This window comes from Oncorhynchus mykiss, chromosome 22 (genome assembly GCF_013265735.2).
Source record: "Oncorhynchus mykiss isolate Arlee chromosome 22, USDA_OmykA_1.1, whole genome shotgun sequence".
Lineage (NCBI taxonomy): Eukaryota > Metazoa > Chordata > Actinopteri > Salmoniformes > Salmonidae > Oncorhynchus > Oncorhynchus mykiss.
The window spans coordinates 15,205,947-15,227,434 of record NC_048586.1 but is presented as its reverse complement, the minus strand read 5'-3'; the positions used below and the strand labels follow the sequence as shown (position 1 = coordinate 15,227,434).

Genomic DNA, 21,488 nt, shown 5'->3' with positions numbered 1-21,488 from the left:
CTGTTGACCATTGATCTACCCCACACCAAACATCAGATGGTGCCCACCATCATTTAACAGGCCTGGTGTAAGCCACTCTCTGATCTCTTCCCAGACCTACCTGGTTCCAAAGTGCTCTCATGCCTGAAGTCCATTTGGCAGCCTCAGTCCCTGTAAGGAACAGCTTTCCTCTGGGACTGGCCTGGATCAAATGGCAGTGATTTTCCAAACGGAGGTGGAGATGGAAAGCCTGACCCATTCTCTGATCTGCTATATGCTTTAATCACTGCGGGTCAGGCTGGATAAATGGGGATGTTGGAACTGGGAGTTTTTGACTCCTGAACTGCACACTCACACAGGGATCCAGGTGTATACAAGTTACAGCTGTTCACTCAGGATGGAGGGTCTAAAGTGAATAGAGAAAGCATCTAAACTCAGACCCCAAACATAAATATCCGCCATTCAGGCATCTAATGCTATAATGAATAATTCCTTTGCCATAAACATTCATGATGTCCTTCGTTTCTTTGTTTTAAAGGAAAGGGCAATGTCTTACTGAACAGAACTTGGTTGGAATCTTGATTAGAAAACGACTGTCAACTATCAAGATTGCATGTCAGCTAATTAGCTATCTAGAGCACAACTACTTTGTTTTTCTTAACATGTTTTGTTCCAGTGATAAACAGTGCATGTGTCACGACTTTTTCTTTCTTCCCTTGTTCGGGCGGCGGTCGACGTCACCGGCGTTCTAGCCATCGCCAATCTACTTTTCATTTTCCATTTGTTTTGTCTTTGTCTTACACACCTGGTTTCAATCCCCCAATTACCTGTTCATTATTTAACCCTCTGTTCCCCCATGTTTTTTTGTGAGTAATTGTTTCTATGTAGGAAGGTCCGTTATTGTGGGCTATGTTTTTGTATTCCATTTATTATATGTTGAGTAATATACATTTATTTACTCATATCTGCTGTCCTGCGCCTGACTCCTATACACCAGCTACACACAGACTTCCTTACAGCATGCTGCTATGTACTGTAGTTGCAATATTCTGCAGTATGATTACATTATGACACTTTGTTCAAGGCCGTCAGGATTCATTATTCTTAATTGAGTGCTTTGATTCGGTTTCAGGGGAATTTAAATGTGCTTATCAAACCCATTTCAAACGTCATTAGCAGAATAATGTCCCACACACAATTTTTTTTGTAAAAACCTTCAGCCGATTGAAGCTTACGTCAATTGGCCATGCTCCCAGCAAGCTTTGTGGTGCCATTGGGAAAAGATGAGCAACCAATTGACGCTTATGTCAATACATTGCATTAAAAAATGTTAAGTAAGCCTTTCGCGAACTAATTTTGACACTTGACCTTTTTCCCCCTTACTAGCTCTGACTTTGCTGATAGCTACTTTATTGAGGAAAATGTGTTTACTATGACTCTCATATGTGGTTGTCCCACCTAGCTATCTTAAGATGAATGCACTAACTGTAAGTCGCTCTGGATAAGTCTGCTAAATGACTAAAATGTAAATGAGTGTCAACCAATTGATGCTTATGTCACTATATTCTAGTCAATGGGAAAAGAAAAGGTGAGACCTACAGACAGAAATACAGACCTCTCTCTGTCTTTCTCTCTACCTCTCTCTCCTCCCCCTTCTTTCACCCTTCTTTCACCCTTTCCCCCTCTCGCCCCCTCTCTCTTTCTCCCTCCTATCTCCTTCCTCTCTCTATCGCTCTCCCCCTCCCTCCCACCATCTCCCCTTTATCTCCCTCCCCCCTCCATTCACTCGCCCTCCTTCTTCCCCTCTCTCAATTCAATTAAAGGGCTTTATTGGCATTGGAAACAAATGTTAACATTGACAAAGCAAGTGAGATAGATAAACAGAAGTGAAATAAACAAAAATGAACAGTAAACTTTACACTCACAGAAGTTCCAAAAGAATAGAGACATTTCAAATGTCATTATGTCTATATACACTGTTGTATATACAGCTCTGTATGTGTGTTGACTCTTTACCCAACCTCCCCTCTCTCCTTCACCCTGTCCCTTTCTCTCTTCCCTCCTTCTCGCCCTCCCTCTCCTCTCCCTCCTCCACCCTCCATTCTCTCCCTCCTTCTTTGCCTCCCCTCTGCCTTTTCTCATCTTCTTCTCCCTCCTCTCCAACCTCCACAGACAGGACATTGACGCCAAAAGACAGGCAGGAAGGCAGATGAAGGCAGACACACAGACAGTTTCTAGAACTGCAAGACCATTGTGTCCAATTGAGGTAAAAATGCTTTTGGATTGATTGACTTCCAATTTCATATGCCGGGACATGACGGTTCCCCGGTCACAAGTATATATAATTTGGGAAGATTCGACCTTTAAGCCTTCAAAACAGCCCCTGTGACTCCCAATTAAGTCACTTACTATAATTGTAGGAAGTAGAAATGAAATGTGTGGCCTCCTGGGGACACTCTTTAACAATGCCCTGAGCTTCAAGTCTTTACGTTAAGAATGGACCGTTCTACAGAGGATGGAAGACAGTGTTTTTGTGTAACTGCAGGGAGAGAATGAAGCCCCATGTTGAGGATGAATTAACCCATTTCATGTTGCCACAGTAAGCGAAACCTCAACACAGGGCATCCCTATAAGGCCACGATGAGTTGTGTGGAAGCGCGGTTAGCTGGCTCAATTACAGTCCACGGGTGGGTAATGGTTATGTGAGGGCTATAGGTAATGCTTTTCTATGGAAGAAAGGCCTTGTTCTCTGTGGGACCAAGTTTTCACTGAGAAGAGTTCATTTCACATGGTCAGGTTGTAGGCTTGCGTTCATCGGGAGCATCTGTTGATCTCTCCCATACCTGGATTTTGTTTCCATTCTGCCAATGTCACTCAAAAGCTGTTCACTCCTTTACCGTCGGGCAGACTGTATTTGATCATGAGGTCTGATACCAACTTCAAGTCATGTCTACCTTTCTGTAATGTAGTGGGGGGTGGGGCAAATGAATTAGGGTTATTTCTAGGATTGAGGCCTTTTAAAAAATATATATATTTCACCGTTATTTAACCAGGTAGGCTAGTTGAGAACAAGTTCCTATTTACAACTGCGACCTGGCCAAGATAAAGCAAAGCAGTTTGACACATACAACAACACAGAGTTACACATGGAATAAACAAACATACAGTCAATAATACAGTAGTGTGCAAATGAGGTAAGATAGGGGAGGTAAGGCAATAAAATAGGCCATAGTGGCGAGGTAATACGATATAGCAATTAAACACTGTAGTGATAGATGTGCAGAAGATTAATGCGCAAGTAGAGATACTGGGGTGCAAAGGAGCAAAATAAATAAATACAGTATGGGGATGAGGTAGTTGGATGGGCTATTTACAGATGGGCTATGTACAGGTTCAATGATCTGTGAGGTGCTCTGACAGCTGGTGCTTAAAGTCCGTGAGGGAGATATGAGTATCCAGCTTCAGCAAATTTTGCAGTTCGTTCCAGTCATTGGCAGCAGAGAACTGGAAGGAAAGGCGGCCAAAGAAGGAATTGGCTTTGGGGGTGACCAGTGAAATATACCTGCTGGAGCGCGTGCTGCGGGTGGGTGCTGCTATGGTGACCAGTGAACTGAGATAAGGCGGGGTTTTACCTAGCAAGGACTTGTAGATGACCTGGAGCGAGTGGATTTGGCGACGATATGAAGCGAGGGCCAGTCAACAAGAGCGTACAGGTCGCAGTGGTGGGTAGTGTATGGGGCTTTGGTGACAAAACGGATGGTGTTAGACTTCATCCAATTTGTTAAGTGGAGTGTTGAAGGCTATTTTGTAAATGACATCGCTGAAGTCGAGGATTGTTAGGATAGTCAGTTTTTCGAGGGTACCTTTGGTAGCATGAGTGGAGGATGCTTTGTTTCAAAATAGGAAGCTGATTCTAGATTTAATTTTGGATTGGAGATGCTTAATGTGGGTCTGGAAGGAGAGTTTACAGTTTAACCAGACACCTAGGTATTTGTAGTTGTCCACATATTCTAGGTCAGAACCGTCCAGAGTAGTGATGCTGGATGGGCGGGCAGGTGCGGGCAGTGATCGGTTGAAGAGCATGCATTTAGTTTTACTTGCATTTAAGAGCAGTTGGAGGCCACGGAATGAGTGTTGTATGGCATTGAAGCTCGTCTGGAGGTTAGTTGACACAGTGTCCAAAGAAGGGCAAGAAGTATACAAAATGGTGTCGTCTGCGTAGAGGTGGATCAGAGAATCACCAGCAGCAAGACCGACATCATTGATGTATACAGAGAAGAGAGTCGGCCCGAGAATTGAACCCTGTGGCACCCCCATAGAGACTGCCAGAGGTCCGGACAACAGGCCCTCCGATTTGACACACTGAACTCTATCAGAGAAGTAGTTGGTGAACCAGGCGAGGCAGTCATTTGAGAAACCAAGGCTGTTGAGTCTGCCGATAAGAATGTGGTGATTGACAGACTCGAAAGCCTTTGCCAGGTCGATGAATACGGCTGCACAGGGCTTTGAGCGTGGCTGAGGTGCACCCATGACCAGCTCGCAAGCCAGATTGCATAGCGGAGAAGGTACGGTGGGATTCGATATGGTCAATGATCTGTTTGTTAACTTGGCTTTCGAAGACCTTAGAAAGGCAGGGTAGGATAGATACAGGTCTGTAGCAGTTTGGGTCTAGAGTGTCTCCCCCTTTGAAGAGGGGGATGACCGCGGCAGCTTTCCAATCTTTGGGGATCTCAGACGATATGAAAGAGAGGTTGAACAGGCTTATAATAGGGGTTGCAACAATTTCGGCAGATAATTTTAGAAAGAGAGGGTCCAGATTGTGGAGCCCGGCTGAGATGTAGGGGTCCAGATTTTGCAGCTCTTTCAGAACATCAGCTATCTTGGTTTGGGTGAAGAAGAAATGGTGGAGGCTTGGGCGAGTTGCTGTGGGGGGTGGAGGGCACTTGACCGGGGTAGGGGTAGCCAGGTGGAAAACAAGTCCAGCCGTAAAAAAAATGCTTATTGGCATCCTGGGTGGCGCAGTGGTCTAGGGCTAGCTGTGCCACCAGAGACTCTGGGTTCGTGCCCAGGATCTGTCGCAGCCGGCCGCGACCGGGAGGTCCGTGGGGTGATGCACAATTGACCTTGCATCGTCAGGGTTAGGGAGGGGTTGGCATGTAGGGATATCCTTGTCTCATCGCGCAATTACGACTCCTGTGGCAGCCGGGCGCCGTGGACCCGAAAGTCGTAAAACAGGATTGAGGTCACCAGGTGCATGGTGTATCCTCCGACACATTGGTGCTGCTGGCTTCCGGGTTGGATGTGCTGTGTTAAGAAGCAGTGCAGCTTGGTTGGGTTGTGTTTCGGAGGACGCATGGCTTTTGACCTTCGTCTCTCCCGAGCCCGTACGGGAGTTGAAGCGATGAGACGAGATAGTAGCTACTAACAATTGGATACCACGAAAAGGGGGTAAATAAATAAAAAAATGTAAATGCTTATTGAAATTCTCAATTATCGTGGATTTATCGATGGTGACATTGTTTCCTATCCTCAGTGCAGTGGGCAGCTGGGAGGAGGTGCTCTTTTTCTCTATGGACTTTACAGTGTCCCAGAACTTTTTAGAGTTTGTGCTACAAGATGCAAATTTCTGTTTGAAAAAGCTAGCCTTAGCTTTCCTAACTGCTTGTGTATATTGGTTCCTAACTTCCCAGAAGATTTGCATATCACGGGGGCTGTTCGATGCAAATGCAGTATGCCACAGGATGTTTTGTGCTTGTCAAGGGCAGTCAGGTCTGGAGTGAACCAAGGGCTATGTCTGTTCCTAGTTCTAAATTGTTTGAATGGGGCATGCTTATTTAATATGGTGAGGAAGGCACTTTTAAAGAATAACCAGGCATCCTCTACTGACAGGATGAGGTCAATATCCTTCCAGGATACCCAGGCCAGGTCAACTAGAAAGGCCTGCTCGCTGCAGTGTTTTAGGGAGCGTTTGACAGTGATGAGGGGTGGTCTATGACAGCAGACCCATTACCGATGCAGGCAATGAAGCAGTGATCGCTGAGATCTTGGGTTAAGACAGCAGACGTGTATTTGGAGGGCAAGTTGGTTAGGGTGATATCCATGAGGGTGCCCGTGTTTACAGATTTGGGGTTGTACCTGGTAGGTTCATTGATCATTTGCGTGAGATTGAGGCCATCAAGCTTAGATTGTAGGATGGCCGGGGTGTTAAGCATGTCCCAGTTTAGGTCACCTAGCAGCATGAGCTCTGAAGATAGATGAAGAGCAATCAATTCACATATGGTGTCCAGGGCTCTAACCATAAAGGGGTCTACACATAATGCGCAAACAAAGCTGACGGAGCGTAGCGCAATGTTGCAATGTCGGGGCCTCCCGGGTGTCTGCCATCAGAGTCCCTGGGTTCGCGCCCAGGCTCTGTCGTAACCGGCCGCGACCGGGAGGTCCTTGGGGCGACGCACAATTGGCCTAGCGTCACCCGGGTTAGAGAGGGCTTGGTCGGTAGGGGTGTCCTTGTCTCATCGCGCACCAGCGACTCCTGTGGCCGGCTGGGCGCAGTGTGCGCTAACCAAGGTGGCCAGGTGCACGGTGTTTCCTCCGGCGCATTGGTGCGGCTGGCTTCCGGGTTGGCTGCGCGCTGTGTTAACGAGCAGTGCGGCTTGGTTGGGTTGTGTATCGGAGGACGCATGACTTTCAACCTTCGTCTCTCCCGAGCCCGTACGGGAGTTGTAGCGATGAGACAAGATAGTAGCTACTACAACAATTGGATACCACGAAATTGGGGAGAAAAAGGGGTAACATTCAAAAAAATAAAAAAATTGTTGCAAATGTCAATTTGTCACAAAAGCGGCAGCTCCTTGTGGTGCACTCCGACATTCAACGTACTCTTGTGCCACTTGAACATTTGAATGTGCCGTATCATCCCTTTTGTAGCCATGGAGGCAGTGTTGTGTAGGTAATGAAGCTTGATTGGTTCCTTGATCGGATCTATAAGCTATAGGCTAGGCATCAAAGTAGACTATTTTGCATTAAAAGCTAATATAATCTCATTGACAATAAACCAAAAAACAATGTAGCCTTATTAGAATCTCCCCAAAATGTATTTTGTTTTAAAGTAATAACTAATGATTCCGGGCTACTGGTGAAAACAGCTGCAAGATGTGTGCTTTTTCTCTACAACCAAAACATGATGACATTCTATTTTTAGCTGATATGGGAGTGAATACATTCAAGCAGCATATCAAATAAAATAAATGTTTATTTGTCAAATGCTTCGTAAACAACAGGTGTGGACTAACAGTGAAATGCTTACTTACGGGCCCTTCCCAACAATGCCTGAGAGAAAGAAAATAGAGAAATATTAGAAAAGTAAAGCACGTAATAATAAAGGTATAGATACACGTCCTCCTGAGTGGCGCAGTGGTCTAAGGCACTGCATCGCAGTGTTGCGGCGTCACTACAGCCTGGGGTTTGATACCAGCCGTAACCGGAAGTCCCATAGGGCGGTGCACAATTGGCCTGAGTTTGGCTGAGGGGACTTTATTTGGCTCATTGTGCTCTTGTGTCGGGTTGGGCACCTGCAGGCTGACTTCAGTCGTCAGTTGAACGGTGTTTCCTCCGACACATTGGTGCAGCTGGCTTCCGGGTTAAGCGAGCGGGTGTTAAGAAGCGCAGTTTTGCGGGTCATGTTTCGGATGGACGCATGACTCAACATTCGCCTTTCATGAGCCATTGAAAAGTTGCAGCAATGAGACAAGATTGTAATCATGAAATTGGGGTAAAAAATGTAAAGAAATAAAAAGTATAGATACACAATGAGTAAGGATAACTTGGCTATATGCAAGAGGTACCAGTACGGAGTGGATGTGCAGGGGTACGAGGTAATTAAGGTTGATATGTACATATAACTAGGAATAAAGAGACAAGGCAAAAAGATGGATAATAAACAGTAGCAGAAGCATATTTGATGAGTCAACAGAGTTGAGTGCGAAGAGGGTCAATGCAGATAGTCCGGGTAGTTATGGTTAACTATTTAGTAGTCTTATGGCTTGGGGGTAGAAGTTGTTCAGGGTCCTCTTGGTTCCAGACTTGGTGCATCGGTACCCCTTTCCATGTGGTAGCAGAGACAACAGTCTATAACTTGGGCAGCTGGAGTCTTTGACAATTTTTCGTGTCTTCCTCTGACAATGCCTGGTGTATAGAGGTCCTGGATGGCAGGGAGCTCGACCCCAGTGATGTGCCGGGCCGTACTCACTTCCCTCTGTAGTGCCTTGCGGATGAATAACAAGCAGTTGCCATACGAAGCGGTGAAGCAACCCTTCAAGATGCTCTCAATGGTGCAGCTTTATAACTTTTTGAAGATCTGAGGGCCCAAATCTTTTCAGCCTCCTCGGGGGGAAGAGAAGCGTTGTCGTACCCTTTTCACGACTGTGTTGGTGTGTGGACCATGATAGATCCTTAGTGATGTGGACACGAAGGTACTTAAAGCTTGACCTGCAGTTACTCCCCAGTACACTCTCTCGCTCTCCCGCTCTGTGTGATTGGGTGGTTGGCGACAGGTGTGCTGTAGTCAAAGCAGATCCCTACCCAGCTGCAACTCGTTCCATAATCAAGACCTCTACAAATACTCAGTCCTGCCACTTCCACTCTGCCAGATCGTAATCTCTGCTAATTTACCGCTCTGGCTCCTGTCTCCCATTCGACATCTTACCACCCTACTACCCTGTTCTGGATTTAGCTCACCACCACTACCTTGGATTCCCCTCCAGACCTGTTTACCCGGTTCTACCCAATTCACTCCAACCTCAGTCTCCACATCTGGTTTTATACAACTCATCCGAGCTTCCCCGGATCTTCCCCTGATCTGTGTTACAATAAATATATTGGTTCATTCATACCTGTTTCCTCGTCTGAGTCTGCTCTTGGGTTCCCCTGTGTCGCTCCGTCTAACAGTTTCCAATGGTCCACGATCAGCTCCTTTGTCTTGCTGACGTTGCAGAAGAGGTCTCTGACCACCTCCCTATAGGCTATCTCATCGTCGTCGGTGATCTACCACTGTCGTGTCGTCGGCAAACTTAATGATAGTGTTTGAGGTGTGTGGCCATGCAAATGTGAATGAACAGGGAGTAAAGGAGGGGACAAAACACGCACCCCTGAGGGGCTCCCGTGTTGAGGATCAGCATATGTTGTTGCCTACCTTCACCACCTGGGTGCGTCCTGTCAGGAAGTCCAGAATCCAGTTGCAGAGGGAGGTGTTAAGTCCCAGGGTCCTTAGCTTAGTGATGACCTTGGAGGGCATTATGGTGTTGAACACTGAGCTGTAGTCAATGAACAGTATTCTCACACAGGTGTTCCTTTTGTCCAAGTGGTAAAGGGCAGTGTGGAGCGTAATTGAGATTGTGTCATCTGTGGATCTGTTAGGACGGTATGCAAATTGAAGTGGGTCCAGGGTGTCTGTGATTAATGGTGTTAATGTGAGCCATGACCAGCTTTTCAAAGAATTTCATGTCTACAGATGTGAGTGCTATGGGGAAATAATGAAGTCATTTAGACAGGTTACCTTGGTGTTTTTGGGCACAGGGACTATGGTGGTCAGCATGAAACATGTACTGTGGTATTACAGACTGGGCCAGGGAGAGGTTGAAAATGTCAGTGGACACTTTCCAGCTGGTCAGTGCATTCTCTGAGTAAATGTCCGTATGGCCCTGCGGCTTTATGAATGTTGATGGTCTTACTCACATCAGCTATGGAGATTGTGATCAAATGTTTGTAGCCACGTCAGTGTTGCTTGCCTCGAAGCGAGCATTGAAGGCATTTAGCTTGTCTGGTAGGCTCGCGTCACTGGTCAGCTTGCGACTGGGTTTCCCTTTGTAATCCGGGAGAGTTTACAAGCCCTGCCACATCAGATAAGCGTCAGAGCCGGTGAGTAGGATTCAATCTTAGTCCGGTATTGTCGCTTTGCCTGTTTGATGGTTTGTCGAAGAGCGTAGAGGGATTTCTTATAAGTGTCCGGGTTAGTGCCCCGCTTCTTGAAAGCGACAGCTATAGCCTTTAGCTCAGTGCAGATGTTGCCTGTAATCCATGGCTTCTGATTGGAATATGTACATACGGTCACTGTGTGGATGACTTCATTGATGCACTTGTTAATGAAGCCAGTTACTGATGTGGTTAACCTCTCAATGCCATCGGATGAATCCCACAATATATTCCAGTCTTTGCTATCGAAACAGTCCTGTAGCTTAGCATTTGCTTCATCGGACCACTTCTGTGTTGAGCCTGTCACTGATACTTCCTGTTTGTCAAACTGGGAGTACACCGGCAAGTATAAGAATATTTGCCAGGAGGCCTCCCGGGTGGCGCAGTGGTTAAGGGCGCTGTACTGTAGCGCCAGCTGTGCCATCAGTCCCTGGGTTCGCGCCCAGGCTCTGTCGTAACCTGCCGCGACCGGGAGGTCCGTGGGGCGACGCACAATTGGCCTAGCGTCGTCTAGCAGTGCGCGCTAGCCAAGGTCGCCAGGTGCACGGTGTAGCCTCCGACACATTGGCAGCTGGCAGTATTTAGCCAACTTGTAGCAAGGAAAGACAAGACTTAATTGGGGGTCATGTGGGCAGTTTCGAAGAGTTATAAAGGTTGAATCTTCCCAAATTGTACATATTTGTGACCCAGGGTCCATCATGACCCGGCATATGAAATTGGAAGTCAATCGATCCAAAAGCAGTTTTTTCCTCCAATGGATACAATGGCGTTGCAGTTCTGGAAGCTAAGAGGCTTGTGAGAATTCATTCTGGAGAGAATATTGGTTAAACATTTTTTATTTACTTGTAACTGTGTCTGTCCTGTCTGTCTCACCAATTTATCCATTGTAGCTGTATCACCAACTTCCTTGCCTTGAATGCAATGTATTGACTTTTGTCAATGCCCTTGATGCATATTTATATATCACTATATTGTCTGTGGAGGAGGGAGAGAGGAAGGAGAGGGAAAGAGATGAGAGGGAGGGAAAGAAGAAGGGAGAGAGAATGGGGGAGGAGTGAGGGAGGGGAGAGGGGGAGGGGGGTCTGTGAGTCACATCTTTTCCCATTGAATGCAATGTTTTGACATAAACATCAACACTGTGACACTCATCGTTTCCCATTGAGTACCATGTATTGACATAAGCGTCAATTAGTTGATGCTCATATTTTCCCATTGACTGGGAAGTATTGACATAAGCATCAACCCTGTGACACTCGTCTTTTCCCATTGAGTGCAATGTATTGACATAAGCATCAACCCTTTGACACTCGTCTTTTCCCATTGAACGCAATGTATTGACATAAGCGTCAACCCTTTGACACTCGTCTTTTCCCATTGAACGCAATGTATTGACATAAGCGTCAACCCTTTGACACTCGTCTTTTCCCATTGAGTGCAATGTATTGACATAAGCGTCAACCCTTTGACACTCGTCTTTTCCCATTGAACGCAATGTATTGACATAAGCGTCAACCCTTTGACACTCGTCTTTTCCCATTGAACGCAATGTATTGACATAAGCGTCAACCCTTTGACACTCGTCTTTTCCCATTGAACGCAATGTATTGACATAAGCGTCAACCCTTTGACACTCGTCTTTTCCCATTGAACGCAATGTATTGACATAAGTGTCAACCCTTTGACACTCGTCTTTTCCCATTGAACGCAATGTATTGACATAAGCGTCAACCCTTTGACACTCGTCTTTTCCCATTGAACGCAATGTATTGACATAAGCGTCAACCCTTTGACACATCCTTTCTCATTGAATACAATAGAATACATTGTGTGCCCTGACACGGGGACAAGAAATCTTTCTGACTGCTCCTGATAAAATAAAAGGCCCACGTTAGAAGTGCAGACATATACGAATGACAGCATCTCCATGGGCATTTTCGAAGTTCTGTGAATTTAGTAAATCTACGCTGGTTTGAATAACATCAAGAAAGCAGAATGAGGGGAGGAGAAAAGTCTTGAGCTTTGATGTATAGGATTGAGATGTGATGAGGTCTGTTCAAAGTGAGTACAAAGTAGTGTTAAGCTGCAAAAAAAAAGTAAACGCAGCTTAAGTCAAGGTTGGGAAGCTGAAGTAACAGGAGATGATGAAGGAATGTCCTGTCTCACCCAAAACGAAGGCTAGAAGATGAAACGCTGTCTGGCATAAAAAATAGATGCGTCGTTGTGAAGGTGTCTTGAGTTTTAAAACGCATTTTTGTAACTGCTACATCGTGAAAACGTGGAGGTACAGTTTTAGAGAAGATCTACTGTGATCGAAATGGTCTAATGTTTGATTAATCAGGTGATCATGTAAGCGCCAGCTCATTATCTATTGCATAAACCTACTGTGTTGTATCCCCATCTATTGTGTTTATGAATAGTGAATAGTTACAACCATGTGGCTTTGAACATGAAGAGAAAACAACATGAAATTGGCAATGCTACAGACATCTGCTCTCAGAAGTGGATCTGAGTTTGAGTCATTGATCTGCTGGTGCCGTATTGCCACAGTTAGCGCTGAGAGCTCGGCTTTCCTCTTGGGTCCCATAGAGGAATAGGGAATAAACCCGATTGACATAACCGTGGGAATATTTGCTTTTCACCCTGTCCCTTGCAGCTTTTAATGCCTTCATGGTTTTTCTGTGAGGTTTTATTACCTCATTGTGTTTTTTTTTTAAACCTTTATTTAACTAGGCAAGTCAGTTAAGAACAAATTCTTATTTTCAATGACGACCTAGGAACAGTGGGTTAACTGCCTTGTTCAGGGGCAGAATGACAGATTCTTACCTTGTCAGCTCGGGGATTCAATCTTGCAACATTTCGGTTACTAGTCCAACTCTCTAACTGCTAGGCTACCTGCCACCCAGTGCAATTTGAATGCATCTCATTGTGTAGTGGTTATCCATTGGGGCTGTTACAGCACTGCGTATCAGTGTGGAATTTTGTTTTGGTTGTTGTTGTTGTTGTAAGAGGATCCCACTGGGTGCCATGTCTCTGTGCTGTGTCTGGGTGATTTGTCTCTGTTGCAGGTCCAGTGCTCAAGCTGCAGCAGCGAACCCCTCGCCGGCGGGGCCAGCAAACTGCTGAACAGCCCTGAAGACAGTCTCTATTACAACCAGCTAAATGTGAGTTCAAAGTGGTGATAAAGCCCTTTGTCTGACTTTGGTTCCAGATGATAATACAATTAAATCTACCTGTGCCAGACCCTCGAGCCCCACCCCCACGCTTCTCTGCCTCTTGTCTTGAACATGTGCTTATGCTCTTTATCTGTTGCTTTCATGTCAGGATGTCTGCCTTCACGGTGAATAATTGATGTGGTTTATCAAAGCTGAGCAAGATGGATGCTTCATCAGGCTCACTTGAGCCCTTTGATACAAAAAAAATAAAAAATGCTGTGACTTCTGATACTATCAGCATCTGCTCTCATTCAACACAAAATCACTTTGAATTAAAAATGTATGACTCTCTGCTCATCTTTTGACTGTGTGCTCTTGGCCCTTTCCACAGAGAAATCTGGATTACCAAGGGAGCAAGAGGAAGCTGAGAACTTGGGTAAATAACTGCTTTCCTTCCTACAGCAACTCTAAACAGAGCAGGCCCTTTGTGGAATAGTAGAATCCAGGAATGGATTTTGTTTTCCTATCATGTAAATTGAGAGCTGAAAATAACCACATTTTTTTACGAGCTCCTTTGCGTCATTAGAGAGGGCGACATATTACGGCTTTGTCAGCATGCTAATTTTAATTGTTGACAGTTTGACTATTTGTAAACCAGGTTTATAGGCGACCAAGTCAATGTCATATAGGAGAGGCTTAATTCCTCTCTGCCTTATCTAAGTTAGATATCATTGCTTTTATTAACGGGATTAAACTGACTACATTTTCTGTTTTGAAATGTTTTAAAAGAGCCGTCTTAACATTTTCCCTCTCATTATCTTCAACATCACAGCTAAATCCAAGTGCTGGACAGAGTACTACAAATTACTGTCACCGGTGGAGTCAATCCCCGAGGAAGGCTACTCCACTGGGGCCCCTCCCACCCTGTCAAGAGGGCCACTCTTCAGTCAGAACTGAGCTACAACCCCTGTCAACTAGTAAGAGTCAAAGAGCACTAGCCAGACACACACTGAAAGAACATTTCCTCCATATGCACCATGTATTACAAGTACCAGTGATGTACAACAAGAGACCAAAGCAAATTATTTTTAATTATTATTATTATTTATTTATTTTAATTATTTTTAAGAATGACTAATGATGCTCCCCATGTACAGGTATGTGTGTATCTGGCTGATCATGAACTTTTCTCATGAATATAGTTCCGCTGCCATGTTGTACATCAGCAGTTCCTTGTACATTGACACCTCCCCCACACACCTCTCAATTTAGTCAGATAGGCTCCAGTAATGGAGGGATTAGTTATGGTGTCGTTCATTCCTCTTCTGGCTTGTTTTGAACAAATCTGGTTCACACAAGAGACTCATGTTAAAAGAAATATCATGACAAATCATGACAAAATGGTACAGATGTTGCATCCATACATTAAAAGTCAACGACAAATGCACGTTTGTGGGGAGAAAATGACAGCTGTTTAGCGGAAGAGGAAAAGACCAATGAAATCATATATTTTTCTTCTATGAAGTTTCATTGTCAGGGAATATTGTACAATAGACCCTGACTAAGACTCCCCTAACAGCAAGCTTGAGCCAAAGTAGATACTGTAGGAAAACAGCTCTATTTAGAGAGGAGGGGTGGAAATCAGTCATGGAACCAGACTCTGAGAACTAGACATTTGCCCATCATCCTCAGTCTGTGCAGACCAGGGCTAGCATTCGAAAGGAGTAATAGTGTCATGATCGGTGTATCAATTCTCTGTTCACTGTGGTACACTAAATTAAGTGTATCAATTCTCTGTTCACTGTGGTACACTAAATTAAGTGTAGCAATTCTCTGTTCACTGTGGTACACTAAATTAAGTGTAGCAATTCTCTGTTCACTGTGGTACACTAAATTAAGTGTAGCAATTCTGTTGTCAAGTCCTCTCCCTGAAAAGCTGTATTGAGAACATAGAGGTATACTGCAATGTGAATAGTCAATGTTGTTATTTAACCCTTTGCGGTTAATTATTCAACCCCTTTCAGTGAATTATTCAATAATGATTGTAATATGTTTTTTTATTTTTATCATTATACCCAGAGTGATCTATAGATGCTGTGTACTAGAATCTCCAAAAATTGTCTTTCACTGAAACAGAGCTAGTCGTAACTCTGAATTTCCCCCAAAGTATAAGAATTTCCTTTTAAGATGTGTCGGAAATGCGGGGCTGGCAAGTTGATTTGTAGTGGGGGGTAATTTGCATATCATTTACTGCATCTCCTTTTGTTGACACCCCAGGGCCCAAGCCAAGATTTTGATCTTAATAGGAAGAGTAGGGGGGTATGACTAGTTAAATAAAGGTTAAATAAATAAAATAAATAAAAATGACTGAAGATCCCTTCCTCCTTATTCTTACTCAGTGAGAAACACATTAGAGCTCTGCCGAGATAGCAGGACCAGCCACAGTCAGTCCAGGTTCTACTCTACTCTAATTCCTTTGGGTTTTCAGAAGCCCTAGTTGGCCATCAGAGAGCAAGACTACTTACAATACGCGTCAGGACTAGGTCGAGTTGCATTCAGGTTTTGTGGGACTTTAAAGCTAACATGTTGTCTGGCTTTTTCACATTGTGAGACATACTGTACTAATATGTACTAATAATGTTATTCATACCTGCGTACATTTTATTTGCCATATCTTCAATCTAAGCCTACTAGAAAGTCTGTGCCCTCATGCCTGGAGGGAAGCTAGAAGTAATTCTGCTACCCAAGAATAGTAAAGCCCCCTTTACTAGTTCAATTAGCCGAGCAATCAGCCTGATACCAACCCTTCGTAAACTTTTGGAAAAAATTGTGTTTGACTAGATACAATGCTATTTTACTGTAAACAAATTGACAACAGACTTTCAGCAAGCTTATAGGGAAGGACATTCAACAAGCACAGCAGTTACACAAATTACTGATGATTGGCTGAGAGAAATTGATGATAAAAAGATTTTGGGAGCTGTTTTGTTAGAGAGTGTGGCTTTTGACATCGATCATAGTCTGCTGATGGAAAAACGTATGTGTTATGGCTTTACACCCCCTGCTATATTGTGGATAAAGAGTTAGACAGGTAACAGAACACAGAAGGTGTTCCAAGTAGAATCAATAATTCCTCAGGGCAGCTGTCTAGGCCCCTTACTTTTTTCAATCTTTACTAATGAAATGCCACTGGTCTTGAGTAAAGCCAGTGTGTCTATGTATGTGGATGACTCAACATTTTACACGTCAGCTACTACAGCGAGTGAAATCACTGCAACACTTAACAAAGAGCTGCAGTTCATTTCGGAACGGGTGGCAAGGAATAAGTTAGTCCTAAATATTTCATAAACTAAAAGCATTAAATTAAATTATGTGGAAATTGAGCAAGTTGAGGTGACTAAACTGCTTGGAGTAATCCTGGATTATAAACGGTCATGGTCAAAACATGTTGATATAACAGTAGCTAAAATGGGGAAAAGTCTGTCCATAATAAAGCGCTGCTCTGCCTTTTTAACAATACTATCAACAAGGCAGGTCCTACAGGCACTAGTTTTGTCTCACCTGGACTACTGTTCAGTTGTGTGGTCAGGTGCCGCAAAGAGAGACCTCAGAAAAGTACAATTGCCTCAGAAAAGGGCAACACAGCTGGCCCTTAAATGTACATGGAGAGCTAACATTAATAATATACATGTCAATCTCTCATGGCTCAAAGTGGAGGAGAAATTGACTTCATCACTACCTGTTTTTATAAGAAGGTTTGACATGCTGAATTCACCGATGTTTCTGTTTAAACTACCTCAGGCACCTATGCATACCCCACAAGACATGCCACCAAAGGTCTCTTCAAAATCCCCAAGTCCAGAACAGACTATGGGAGGTGCACAGTAGTACATAGAGTCATGACTACATGGAACTCTATTCCACATCAGGTAACTAATGCAAGCAGTAGAATCAGATTTTTTTTAAAGATAAAGATACACCTTATGTAACAGCGAGGACTGTGAAGAGGCACACGCACAGACACACATATACATGATAAGACACACACTCTACACATGGATGTTGTATTGTAATATTTGATAATAAAGTGTTATGGGTAAACTGTTATGAAATGTAATGTCATGTAATATTTTAAATTGTTTATAACTGCCTTAATGTTGCTGTACTCCAGGAAGAGCAGCTGCTGCCTTGGCAACAGCTAATGGGGATCCTTCATAAATACAAATAGTGAGTTGAAAGATTATTGGTGGTTGATAAGGCAGAATCCAGTCTTGATTTGGAAAAGCTCTTCTGTTGTTTAGGGGCAGCATCAGAAAAGAGTATATCCAAATTTCAAGGACCAATAAGATCTGTTTAGTTCCTCTGTCAAAGCTGAAAGCATATTTTTGTATTCAAATTGTAAACCTTTTCTACTAGAGCGGATTATACATTAAATGCCCTTTGAGATTGAACATTTGTCTGAAGGAAGTCAAACTAAGGGAATTTATATGAGTGTACTGAGATACTCAATCTCTGATTATAATTTTACAGTGACATTAAAATGAATAGTTGACTATTAGTTATTGAACCTCACCAAATATTTATTTAAGACATATACGTAAATTGCATTGCAGTGTTTTACATTTCAACACGACGCAGAGGGATTCATATGGAAATTGCAAAATTGCAAGAAATAAAAGGGGCCTATAATGTGGCGTTGGCGATTGTGCAGTTAGTTCAAAAGCACTTCACCTCCGGTTGTACAGCGGCGGATCCAGCAGTAATTAGAATACTGCTTGTGCATTACTCCCTTACTGGGGATATTTCGTTCCACTGAAGAGCCGGCTGAAATAGGTCACCACAGCACCCTGTAGTGTGTCTTAAAAGTACAGTGAATCAATTAAGTGTGATCATGCGCCCTTGATTATTTTGGCCCTGTTTTACCATGGAAAGGAATTTGAAATAGGCTTACTTAGTTTTAATAACAAGGTTAGACTATGGTGATATATGGTGCTGTGAGTGGGTGTTACTTTCCCTCATTCTCTCTCTCTCTCTGCCAAATGAAGTCCCTGGCTGACTGCCTGCCTGAGCATGTGAAAGGAGGTGACCTGTGGATGTGACAACGTTGGGTACTTGATTATGTATCCGGTAAACAATGTTACACTGTTTGTTCTAAGCTTAGAATATGCTTGCGACGGTATTAATGGTATGGATGGGAAAAGTGGTCATACTGGTGTTGGACGGACAGGTGGACACCAACCAGACGGAGCAGATCTCAGTGTGTGTCTGTTAAGTAAAGGATTGAGGCCTGTCACCTGTTTTGTTTAATACCTCTTCATAAACCCCAGCTGCCTCCTGTTTTTCCCCTCATTAAATCTGTCTGAATCTGGGGCAACAGAGGACTCCTTTAATGTGGTTAAATCACCACTGATGCCATTTTCACTAGTTGCTGCAAACACTGCGTTTTCCGCCTAAAAACATTCATATCAACCACATTTCATACTACCGCTTTCTTTCTGATATCTCGAACTCCAGCCTTTTACAAATTATGAAAAGCTTTTATTTTCCACGGGAGCACATTTACCTTTTTTTCACCTAATAGTGATGTCTTACTTCAAAGAGTGAACACAAATTAGGGCAACGTTGTCCTGTTTCTATATCCTTTGAGTTCAAAGGGAGAGTTTTTGAATATCAATGTTTCTTGAGCAGTATTTGCAGGCACACTCTGTTTTAATGCAGTTTATGTCCTTTTGAGATACAGATGTTCAGCATTGCATTAAAGAATTTCAGCAGAGACTCTCGAGGACGGTCCTCGCAGGCCTTACCCTATGATGCTCTTAGCAAGCTAATGATTGATGCCAAAGAAATGGACAGGCATGAACGTCAAACAGATGTCAGATGTGTTGAGGGTTCTGTGCAAAAGAACATTCCCTAAAAAGTGCATTAATAAAGAAACTGGTTGAGCAGGGGAGAGAGAGAGAGAGAGAGAGTAAAAGGGAGAGAGGAAGAAGGAGATAAAAGAGTGTGTTGAGTATGCACATCAAAGGCCTTTTAATGACAAGGGAGGCCATTAGAGTTACAGTGGCTTTTGTTTCAGCTTCCTCACACCTGCAATTTGTTGCGGTCATTCTATGCGCAGTTTGAGTTGCTCACATTTGCATGAAGAGAAAATGTATGCATGAAGGGATTTCCTTGAAACTTTTCCTCTGTCATTTGGGTAGCTAATGACTGGTTTTCCTCAAAGAATTGTATTTGAAAAAAACGAGCATTCAACAATCAGGTTACTTACCCATGCAATAACATAGTAAGCTAGCAAAAGACTAGATACAAAACAGCGTAAGGAAACAACATTCATCCTATGTCCTACGAAATGTGTTTGGCTAAGAAGTTTGAATGCCTCTGGTGTTGGAGTGAGGTTTGACAAATCAGAGCGTGAAATTCTGATTAGCCTCTCTCAGCTTGTGGAATGAACGGGGCACTAGCAGACTGGGCATGGCCAAAGGTGTGTAACCTGTTCTGTTTTGCCTCGGCACTGCTCGCCCAGATGGTGGGACCAGCTGCCATTAGAATAAACGCTGGGCGGGTAACAGTGTGAGAATCACTGTGGCCTTGCTGTAGTTTGGGAGAATAAATGGGGAAATCTGTCTCTCTGTGTCTCTGTTTTTCTGCCACTGCTAAGAGAAACAGGATCATATCACCTAGGGCTTCATGAAATAATCTCCTTTAATGTCGGGCACAGGCCCCTAACATGCATCCATGACAATTATACATTTATACTTCTTATAAAACAAGAGACTATATATGCAAAAGTCTGTGGACACCCCTTCAAATGAGTGTATTTGGCTATTTCAACCACACCCGTTGCTGATAGGTGTATAAAAATCGAGCACACAGCCATGCAATCTCCATAGCCAAACATTGTCAGTAGAATGGCCTTACTGAAGAGCTCAGTGACTTTCAATGTGGCACCCGCATAGGATGTCACCTTTCCAAAAAGTCAGTTCGTCCAATTTCAGCCCTGCTAGAGCTTTCCCAGTCAACTGTAAGTGCTGTTATTGGGGCTATCTGACCCACTGCATAGTGCCAAATGTAAACTTTGGTGGAGGAGGAATAATGGTCTAGGGCTGTTTTTCATGGTTCGGGTTAGGCCCCTTAGTTCCAGTGAAGGGAAATCGTAATGCTGCAGCAGATTCTGTGCTTTCAACTTTGTGGAAACAGTTTGGAGAAGGCCCTTTCCTGTTTCAGCATGACAATGCCCCCGTGCACGAAGCAAAGTCCAAACAGAAATGGTTTGTCGAGATTGGTGTGGAAGAACTTGCCTGGCCTGCACAGACCCCTGACTTCAACTCCATCGAACACCTTTGGGATGAATTGGAACACCGACTGCGAGCCAGGCCTAATTGCCCAACATCAGTGCCCAACCTCACTAATGCTCTTGTGGCTGAATGGAACAAGTCCCCGCAGCAATTTTCCAACATCTAGTGAAAAGCCTTCACAGAAGAGTGGAGGCTGTTATAGCAGAAAAGGGGGAACCTACTCCTTATTAAAGCCCATGATTTTGAAATTATACGTTTGACAAGCAGGTGTCCACATACTTTTGGTCATGTAGTGTAAAGTATAACACAGAATATGTAAATAAGAGAACATGATGTAGTGAGAACTTTTACATGCAGTTAGTTAGTCTGCGACAGGTGCTTTTGTCCCTGGCTGGCTTCTCCGACAGCGTAATTACTTGATATGATATGTCCATTTCTCATCTTTCCTGGTAGAGCAGGTTTTGACGCTGAGAATTATTGTGGGAAGGCTGAGTTACCACACACAGGGTGGGCTGAGAGAATGTGAAATTACTTTCCCCTCCTTCCTTGACCTTGGGCCAGCCTGCACATTGCCATGGGTTTTATCTTGAATATGCAGAGATCCTCTCCTTCATAGGTTGGGGGAGAAAAATGTGTTTTATCGCATTGCAGGAAAAATCTTGAAAATTAGAGAGACCAAAGTTGGAGTTCTTCTATGTTGGAGGCTGTGAACAATGGCAGCTTTCTGTCAGAGAGCAACTTCAAAGGTCTGCTGAGTGACTGCTCTGAGTTATACTTTCTTGTAGATCACTGAGGAAATTCACAGATGTTTTCTCATACGAGACACCATTATAGCGGCTCAAGTACCCAGTAGCCTCGAGCACCTCTCTTCTCGCGCTCCCCCACTCCCTCTCTCTCTCAGCCTCCCTCTCTCTCATGTCTCTTGTGTGAGACAGATGTGGAACCTGCTTTCTCTCCAACTGTCCAGAGAATATGAAAAGTTAAAAAAGGGTTCACGTTGTTGCATTGCCCCCCAACTACCTCAAAGCTGCACTTCTCACTGTCAATGTATTTAATGTTATAAGACCGGATGCAACGCCACTTTCACTTACTC

The 21,488-nt window shown here is 43.9% G+C and overlaps 1 long non-coding RNA gene across 1 annotated transcript; it reads left to right on the top strand.

Moving 5' to 3' along the window:
- The first annotated feature begins 12,780 nt into the window (after positions 1–12,780).
- LOC118936393 lies at positions 12,781–15,959 on the top strand. Its single transcript, XR_005038963.1, has 3 exons — positions 12,781–13,109; positions 13,492–13,536; positions 13,933–15,959. It is a non-coding gene; the product is annotated as an uncharacterized LOC118936393 (long non-coding RNA).
- The last annotated feature ends 5,529 nt before the right edge of the window (positions 15,960–21,488 follow it).